This window comes from Macaca thibetana, chromosome 11 (assembly GCF_024542745.1).
Source record: "Macaca thibetana thibetana isolate TM-01 chromosome 11, ASM2454274v1, whole genome shotgun sequence".
Lineage (NCBI taxonomy): Eukaryota > Metazoa > Chordata > Mammalia > Primates > Cercopithecidae > Macaca > Macaca thibetana.
Genome location: NC_065588.1, coordinates 55,505,437 through 55,515,952, shown reverse-complemented (window position 1 = coordinate 55,515,952; position 10,516 = coordinate 55,505,437). Strand labels below are relative to the sequence as shown.

The 10,516-nt window shown below is 35.8% G+C and overlaps 1 long non-coding RNA gene across 1 annotated transcript; it reads right to left on the bottom strand.

Annotated features, from left to right (window-relative positions):
* Positions 1-7,608: 7,608 nt before the first annotated feature.
* On the bottom strand, positions 7,609-8,994 carry LOC126931818 (uncharacterized). Its single transcript, XR_007717936.1, has 2 exons — positions 8,676-8,994; positions 7,609-7,835 (listed from the first exon to the last, which is right to left on the bottom strand). It is a non-coding gene; the product is annotated as an uncharacterized LOC126931818 (long non-coding RNA).
* Between the last annotated feature and the right edge of the window lie 1,522 nt (positions 8,995-10,516).

Sequence of the window (10,516 nt, the reverse complement as noted above, 5' to 3'; positions counted from 1 at the left end):
TCAGAGTGGGGTTATGGTTGAAAAATATATGCTAATATTAAGATTGACAATTTTTCATTAGCAATTCAACATAGATGTGTTGCTAATTAGAAAAACCCAAATTTAGATATTAAAATATGCATATTATTCTATCTCATTCAACCTAGGATTTCAGAATTCTACTTTAAAAATAAGTAAATAAAGGTAATTTGGGGAATCTCTTTTGCTATGAAACTTGGAAAAGACTCAGAGATCCTATAGATGAGCAATTTAATTTTACTCACGAGAAATTTTTCTAGCTGTTAGCTTTGAGAATCTGTATCTGCTAGATCATAAAGTTTAATGCTTTCTAGTTGCTCTCAAGTATACAGAAACCTAAATTTAACATAATTTTTTCCCAAAACTGTTTTAAATGTACTTAGGAAATGTACTTTCAAATAACAGGTCGGGGCAGTGGCTCACGCCTGTAATCCCAGCACTTTGGGAGGCTGAGGTAGACAAATCACTTGAGGTCAGGAGTTCACGACCAGCCTGGCTCAACACATGGTGAAACCATGTCTCTATTAAAAATACAAAAATTTTCTGGGTGTGGTGGTGGGCATCTGTAATCCAGCTACTCGGGAGGCCAAGGCAGAAGAATCACTTGAACTTGGGAGGCGGAGGTTGCAGTGAGCCATGATTGTGCCACTGCATTACAGCCTGGTTGACAGAGCAAGACTCTATCTCAAAAAATAAATAAATAAATAAATAAATAAATAAATAAACAACTGTTAATACTTTTATAAAACAAATAAAAAGAAAATTGATATTTATATCATCCTTTAGAAAAAAAGACATGAAACTATGGTTATACACCTCATAACAACATTTCAGTCCACAATGGACCACATATGTGAGCATGATCCATAAGATTCTAATACTGTATTCTTACTGTACCTTTTCTACATTTAGAAATGTTTAGATACACAAACTATTCAGGGCAGTAACATGAACTACAGCCTAGGAGTAGTAGGCGAGACTACCCAGCCTAGGTGTGTAGTAGGCTACACAGTCTAAGTTTGTGTAAGCACATTCTGTGATGTTCAAACAATGACAAATAGCCTAAAGACACATTGTGCAAAATGTCTCCCCATCACTAAGTAAGGCATGACTGCATTAGAAATTTCTTTTTTGCTATTCTCTGAATGAAAAGTGTATTCCCAGGCACCTATGAGTATCTCTTGCATACTCATATTCATTTGCATACCTCTTTACAATGTAGAATAATTGTTTTCAATGTTTTTTGAAACAGTATTTCTGAATCTCAGAAGTAAAATACCATAAGAAAAATTTAGATATGTGGACCTGTCATTCTAAGTAACAACTAGACTCATGGACCACTAAAAATCAAGGTTGTGGAGAAAGGATAAGTGGAGACTTGAGATCAAAGTGGGGACAAGTAAAGGAAGGAATAGAGAGGCAAGAAATCCCACAGAATCTACCAAAAAAAGGAAAAATGGCTTATGACCCCCATTTCTCAACTTTCTACTTCCTTCCTTTCCCAAATCACAGCAGCATGCAACTATAGACAATCAGGCAAAAATATTGAGTGATCTATAGTAATGTCTACAAGGTATTCTACCAAATGAATACACTATAATATAATACATTCTAATTATTTTCTATTGTTTGACATTTGCATTTTATACAAAACTTTGAATAGATCACTGAATATGTCCATAGGAATAATTAGTAGAAGTAAATCAGATAAATTATCAGGAATGAAAATGTTAAGACTTTTAACCCCAACTACTTGTCAGGTAGATTGCACTAATACTTCTACTAGTAGCACATAAGCTACATACTGCCTTGAAATCTTGCCAACTTTAGCTGTCAGAACAAAACACATCTATTTTATCTAATTTTAGAAACAAAACTGACTTTCATTTCCAAAAAGCTAATGGTTTATTATTTTTTTCTGACTGTAAAATATACATGCTTCTCTAAAAAACAAAATAATTAAACAATCAAGTTCTTACAAGGAAAAACAACATCTCCTAAATATGTCAACTCAGAGATATTTGATTATCATTGTGGTGAATCTTCAAAACTTTATCTGAAACATTATCTCTCTGTCTCTCTATTATCTACACTAATATGCATACACAAAAATTCTTTGTGATCTTACTATAATGCTATTTTATAACAAATTTTTCACTCTACAAGAAGCACATATATTTTTTTCTTGCCACTAAACACACACATACACACACACACACACACACATATATATATATACACACACAGAGAGACAGTATTTTAATGTGTAAAATAATCTCTGCTTTCTATACCTAGGTAATTTCCAATCTTTCTCAATTATAAACAGTGCTCTCATGAATACCTTTGTGTTTATATTGCGCACACGTTTTACATACTTGTTGATGTGGTTTGGCTCTGTGTTCCCACTCAAATCTCATGTCAAATTATAATTCTCAGTGTTGGAGGAGGGGCCTGGCAGGAGGTGACTGAATCATGGGGGTGGACTTCCCACTTGCTGTTCTTGTGATAGTGAGTTCTCATGAGATCTGGTTGTTTAAAAGTGTGTAGCACTCCCCACTTTGCTCTCTGACTCTTGCAAGCCATGTGAAGATGTGCTTGCTTCCCCTTTACCTTCTGCCACGATTGTAAGTTTCCTGAGGCCCTCCAGAGGCAGAAGCCTGTACAGGCCATAGAACTGTGAGCTGACTAAACCTCTTTTCTTTATAAATTACCCAGTGTTAGGTAGTTCTTTATAGCAGTGTGAGAATGAACTAATACAGATAATCAGTACCAGGGAAATGGAGTATTGTTATAAAGATATTTGGCAATATGAAAGCAACTTTGGAACTGGTTAATGGGCAGAGGCTGGAGGGCTCAGAAAAAGACTGAAAGATTAGGGTAAGTTCAGAATTTCCTAGAGACTTGTTAAATTCTTGTGACCAAAATGCTGATAGTGATATAGACAGATGTTTGGCTGAGGATGTCTCAGATGGAGATGGGAAACTTGTTCAGAACTGAAGTAAAGGTCACTGCTGCTATGCTTTAGTAAAGGGGCTGGCAGCATTGTGCCCATGCTCTAGCAATTTGTAGTACTTTGAACTTGAGAGAAATGATTTAGGATATTTAATAGAAGAAATTTCTAAGCAACAAATGCTTAGAGAGATGTGGCAAGGCTGCTTTTAAAAGTCTACATTCATCTGCAGAAACAAAGAAATAACCGGAAATTGGAACTTACATTTAAAAGGGAAACAGACAGAGCATAAAAGTTTGGAAAATTTGCAGCCTGACCACCTAGTAGAAAAAAACCAAAACATTTTCAAGGGAGGAAATCAAGCCAGCTGCAGACATTTGCAAAAGTAAAGATAATCAAATGTTAATAGTCAAAACAAAACGGACAATGCCTCCAAGGCATTTCAGAGATCTTTGTGGAAGCCTCTCCCATCACAGGCCTGGAGTCCTAGGAGGGCAAACTGGTTTCATGGGCCAGGCCCAGGGCCCTGCCGTTCTGTGCAGCCTCAGTACATAGCACCCTCCCTCCCAGCTGTCGCAGCTCCAGTCATGGCTAAAAGGGGCTAAGGTACAACTTAGGTTGTTGCTTCATAGTGTGCAAGCCCCAAGCCTTGGCAGCTTCCACATGATGTTAGACCTGCAGGTGCCCAGAAGACAGGAGTTGAGCTTGGGGAGCCTTCACCTAGATTTCAGAGGATGTACAGAAATGCCTGGATGTCCATACAAAAGTCTGCTGCAGGGGCAGACCCCAAATGGAGAACCTCTACTAGTGCAGTGTGGAGGGGATATGTGGGGTTTGAGCCCCCACACAGAATCTCCACTGGGTCATTGCCTAGTGGAGCTGTGAGAAAAGGGCCATTGTCCTTCAGACCCAGAATGGTAGATCCACCAACGGCTTGCACTGTGAGCCTAGAAAAGCTGCAGGCACTCAATGCCAACTTGTGAAAGCAGCCACAAGGGCTGTACCCTGCAGAGCCACAGGGGTGGAGCTGCCCAAGACCTTGGGACCCTATCCCCAATGCCCTTGCATCAGTGTGACCTAGACATGAGACGTGGAGTCAAAAGAAATTATTTTGGAGCTTTGAGATGTAATGACTGCCCTCCTGGGTTTCAGACATTCATGGGGCCTGTATCCCCTCTGTTTTGGCCAATTTTTCCCTTTTGGAATAGGAGCAATTACCCAATGTGAGTATCTCCATTGTGTCTTGGATGTAACTAACTTTTTTTTATTTTACAGCCTTATAGACAGAAGGGACTTGCCTTGTCTCAGATGAGATGTTGGACTTGGACTTTTGAGTTAATGCTGGAGTGAGTTAAGACTTTGGGGGATAATTGGAAGACATAATTTTGTTTTAAAATGTGAGAAGAATGTAAGATTTGGGATGGGCCAGGGGCAGAATGATATGGCTTAGCTCTGTGTCCCCACCCAAATCTCATGTCAATTTATAATCCTCAATGTTGGAGGAGGGGCCTGGTAGGAGGTCATTGGATCATGTGGGTGGACTTCCCCTCTTGCTGTTTTTGTCATAGTGAGTTCTCATGAGATCTGGTTGTTTAAAAGTGTGTAGCACTTCCCCCTTTGCTCGCTGTCTCTTGCCAGCCATGTGAAGACGGGCTTCTCCTGCCATGATTGTAAGTTTCCTGAGGCCTCTCCAGAAGCAGAAGCCTGTATAACCCATGGAACCATGGGCTGATTAAGCCTCTTTTCTTTATAAATTACCCAGTGTCATGTAGTTCTTTATGGCAGTTTAAGAATGGCCTAATACACTTGTGCAATTATCTCTTTAAGAAAATATATTTCAGTAAGATCCCTGTGTCTAATGTCATGAGCATTTTAAAGTTATTCTCCAAACAACAATAAATGAATCTTTCCTTTAGAACATCTAATCTGCAAACTGTCTAATGGGATTGGTAGTAATATAGACAAATTTGATATTTTAATATTGGGCAATCAAATGTGTCAACATTTTGAAAATCTGCATATATCCATAAACCAATAATTTCTATATGACGAATAAATAATGTTACATAATTTGACATAGATAAATGGCCCATTTAATGTGCAAAATAAGCCAACAGAGTCAAAAGGAATAGTTTTAAAGCTCATCAATATTGCTTTAGACACCCCATTGCAACTAACCTTTAAGAAACTACCACTTGCCAACTTTTGGTGTAATGTGAAAGAAAAGCATCCACAATTATAGCTAAGGTGTGTTAAAATACTCCTCCTTTTTCCAACTCCATACATAACTGTGTGGTACCAGATATTTTATATATACATCCACCAAAATAACAGTGCAACCAATTGAAGGCTGAAGTAGACACGATAATCCATTCCCTTCTATCAAGCCAGATATTAAAGAAACTTGCAAAATTGTAAAGACAATGTCACTCTTCACCTGAAAATTTTATTTCAAAATAAAAAATTATTTTTTATAAAAATAAGCCGGTGTCCTATGCTAATAGGCAATGGAATTATTATTGTTATTTAAAATAAATTAACACATATATATTTATTTTAATTGCTTAGCTTTAATTTATAGTATGGTAGATATCAATAGATAAAATGCACATCAACAAAAGTCTTTAGGGCCCTCAAAAATTCTTAAGAGTGTAAAGGGGTCCTGAGACTAAAAGGTTTGAGACATTTAGCCTCATAGGAAGTCACTCAAAGGAGCACACCTCTTCAGAATCTGACAAACCTTGAAAAATTCAACAGACAAAACATAGCACTTCATTTAAAGGATGCTCCATAATGTCTTCTTCCATTTCCAAGGTTTGGACAATTTTTCCTGACAGTATTTACTGAGAAAATAAGCCACATTTTACTGAGATTTAAAATGTGTGTTGGAACTCAGGCTTTAAAAAAATAAACAGGATCATGCCTGCTTTATATTATAAATTTAGTTTTAGGACTATGTAGGCAGGATGAGAATTCTGATACAAATTTTTGTAACACTAAACTACAGAACTACAAAAAAACCCAACAAACACAATCAATTTTTTGCTTTAGAAAATCTGAAACCCCAAATTTAAAAGCAGTTTGTTGCCAGTTGTAATGTTCTTATCATAAGGCATGAATAAGAATTATTTACAAAGGGCAGTGAAGGCACAAAATGTATCCATGATAGACTTTTTGAAGGAAATATTTGAGAGAGAGGAACACAATTCCCCTTTTCCCTTGACAAATGCAGGACATCTGGTCACTTTAATGAAGCATATGGGTACTAAACATTAGCTGAGCGTTCCTTCTGTTGTTCTTACAGAAACTCTAGAACTCAAGAGACTACAATTTCTTATTTTAAAACAAATACAAAAAAAGTAATTTATTTGTATTATAAATTCCATGGTATATTGAAGGTATGAATCTGACTTTTAGGACAAGTCTACCATATTTAATATGGCTAGAGTTTATATTTTATGACAGACTAGTAGCCCAAGTTATTAGGGTATGAATCCCCAATAGGCATAAATATTATAGCATCTGAAAACAAAGGAGTTTAATGCATTTTATTTAAAGATAAGCAGTGTTCTATGGAGTAAGTGATCAGGGACAAAGAATACAATTGAGCAAGCTAAGGAGTCAGCCATTTAAATCTTAAAATTAAACCTGAAATCAAGCAATCAATCTTTGGTAGAATTTATAATCAAATGATGGCTGTATACGGTTAAAGCAATGCAATAACTACCTATTTGGCAAAGAGTTTAGGTAAAACATTAAAAGTGATTGAATAATTAAGGTATAGCCACCCTCCCTACAAGTAGCCAACCTCTGGAAAAGACACATCTGGAGAATCACTAGAGGCTTTGGGGATGTTTAGAATTCCTTCAATTCCTCTTCAGTCCCTCTTGACTAGTGAGCCAGGCAAAAGGTGCCTTAGGAGAAAGTTCAAGACAAAGAACTAAAAATGTCATTTTATTCAAGAAAGCTATCTCTGTCTGATTTACAAAATGCCCCTACCTTTAAAAAAATAAACAAACCAACCTCCTTCATTGGTTGTATTGTGTTTTGTTTTGTTTACACATAGCTTGAATTATAAATAGTGGCCTAATTTTAAACTGTCACAGCTGAGATGGTCAGCTAGCTCAGGTAAACAAAGCACTGTCTTGTCTCAGGATAATCAAAGCAAGGACCAAATGCTGGTTTGTCAAACGGATAAAAAAAAAGAAAAAAAAAATTCAATTCCGTGGGCCTCTCTCTCAGATGCTAACTTTAGTGGAAAGGTTCTGTCTCTCCTCTCTTTCCCCCAGTAAATTCCCCTTCTCCTCTTTTCCTACTTCCCCTCCTCTCTCTTTCTTCTCCTTCCTTTCCTCCCTCCATACCCCTCTCTTTCTTTCTCTATCTTTCTTCCAATTTATGTATGTTGATAAAGAATATGAGAACAGGTGTACTGTTTCCCATAGTCAGTTTATACTTGCCCCCTCTAATAGAACTAGCAAAAAGAATTAGAAACCAAGGTGTTGGCAGTCTCTGCCTGACTTGTGTGAGCTGTTTTAAAATGTGAGCATAGACAGAAAAATTCCATTTCTATGAACGAGTTCAGCCTTAGAATAATCCTCAGGAATGCATATACACGCACATGCACACACACACACACACAATTACTTTGGGGAACAAAATTTTAATCTAGTCTATAAAATGCTAAGTCAGGAAATATATTCTTATGAATGAAAATTATAGTTTCATGAAAAAACATTCTTTTCAAAATATATATTGCATAGATTAGTATTTGTGGTGCATCCGTAATGGGCAGAAATTTCTTTGAAAATTGACATCTCTGAGTGGAATATCAACTCTTCTGTCTTTCTGTCTCCAAACTCCTTTCTCACTGCAAGAAATAATTTAATTAATAAAAAATTGGTCTTTAAAACATGGGAGTGGCAAGACTTTCTCCAAAAATAATCTACAGATACTATTTTAGTTTACATAAATATCTAATTGTTCATAATAAAAATAAGAATCACACTGATTTTTCCTGTGCCTGTCCTTACATTTTAAACTTCCTTAATTTTAGTAAATCTAAACTTACAAGGTTATATCTGCAATATCAAATTAGGACACAGCAAGCCACCTCCCCTCTGTAACTACCCATTTTCCCAATACATGCAAGACATATGATAGAGTTAGTGATAGAGTTCTTTAAAAATAGTCATAGAAAAATTATATATATATATCCATATATAATAATGTACCTTTCTCTTCCATACTGATCAAACCTTAAAAATATAGAAAGCACTTTCATAAAAATGCAAATAAAATAATTTAAAATTATAACATGTTAACTTCTTTGTTTAATATTTACACCTGTCAAACATGCCTTCCATCCCAGGTTAATATAACATCCTGCCCATCTTGATATCAGTTTTACTTTGTCAGGCTTTTTTTTTTTTTTTTTTTTTTAATTCTGTACAGATCTCTTCTCTAGGTGTTGGTAAAATACTAGACCTAGTTTACCAAGGTAGAAGGAATCTTAAGATGTGTCTTTTATCTCTGAACTCCAGCTAGAGTAAGAGCTAATTAGGAAAACATACATGTAAAAACACTTATTTGGATTTGACCGAATTAGAGACCAGGGCTGAGCTAACTGGTGTCTAAAGGGATTGTATGCATCACCTCTGTCTTGTTAGCACTGGGTTCTCATCAGCAGTTCACCACCTAATCGCCTCACCTCTTTGAGCAGACTCCTGAGGTGCACCCAGGTACTGCTGTCAATGCTGGTATTCCAAGCCTTAGGAGGCTCAGGGTTATTTCCAAGCCAAGTCTCAAGCTGGAGCAAAGTTACAAATCACTTCCCTAAGTTCCAGTCCCCACACTCTAAAATGAGGTTCATCACTTGGTGAACAAATGTGAACCTGAAAGAGCCAGTCCTTCATGATGGATCCCAAGTAGCTAACTGTGCCTAAATTTAAAATAGAGCCAAGTGGCCATTTGGTGAGTAGAGGTTACACATATTCTTTGAGTTGCCTGAAAACCCTGGAAAACTGTACCTTTTTAACTTTGAGACTTTTCAATGCTCACCTGAACCAACCAATCAATCACAGCTTAACTGCCTCAACCAATCAGATCTCAGCTTATTAACCAATCAGAACTAAACAACTGTTAATCTTTCATTTGCATAAACAGATCTGACTGGAAACCTGGGTGTAAACTTTTGTTATAAAATCTGAACCCTTTCTTTGTTCTCTAGAAAGCACCTTCCTTGTACATAGAGGACTGTGGTCTTTCTAATTTGCAAACTGTTCACCAGAATAAAGTCTTTCCTCCAAGTTCTTTTTCAGATAACTTTATCCACACCTTTATTCAACCTACCTTACATGGCAATTGTGAGGAAAAAAGGAACTATTTGTTTTAATATATCCAAGTTCTTTAGAGATAAATAACACATGGGTAGAGGTTATAATAATAATTGCTTCTAAGTACTTGCTTCTTAATACTAACAATATATGTCAAAAATTTTTCCAAAATAAAGTTAAGAATGCTTGGGAAAATGAAATCTGGTGGTATGGAGGTTACCAGAGCAGAAACATTGCTACTAAATATGTTACGAGATCAATACGCATTTTAAAGCTTTATTTTTCTGACTATAAAAATTTTATCACGATGTTTCTCACTCCACCTTTTGTGGAGAATTTGTCCGGATTAAGTTATGTAAGTATGTAAAAATGCTTTAAACAAACTAAGCAAATAAATATCATGCAAAATGTAAGAACTATCTTAAGTGACAAGGCAGACCAAGTTCTTATGCATAATTTTTGTAAAGTTGGTAGAATTTTTGCACCATTAAATTGTGCACTGTTCCCTGGTTCCATCTATGAAACCATTTCTTTTTCATAAAGACAGAGTGCTATTAATGGTCTGATCATTTAAGGATTCTTGAGTTTTAATATGAATTCTAATACTGCCTCTCAAAGGAAAGCATTTATCTGTTTTTTTTTAATATATTTATTTAAAAAACAAAGACTGCAATGTCTACCTCTCTTAACTACTGTTGTGTAAATTCACAAATTTAGTTAAGACTGAAACACAATGTTCCTTAAGTCACAATGAATGCTGGCTGATTCTTGATGAAAAACAAATTGTTTGCAAAAGAAATACGTTATCCATACACTTAGTATGGATAATAAGGGTATATACATAAGGGTATAAATATATGTGTGTGTGTGTGTGTGTGTATATATATATATATATATGGAAGGATTCATTGTTGAAAGATGATCATTTAAAGATTCTGGTGTTAGAAAATCATCCTTTAAATGTATGAGGGTAGTCTGAACTTCTATTTAGCATACATGAGATGGGAATTTCATTTTAATATTGGCAGTGAATATATGAAGGTTCAAAGTAAGATAATCAATAATGCAAATTAAAATATCTCTTAGATTCATTTTATGTGTCACCATTTCACACTTCCAACTTTTGGTCATTTATAAGTCTGGTGAGAACATTTCATATAGGTTAGTATATCTGTCTTCAAAACAATGGAAATAGGGAAATAACTGTTCCCTGAGG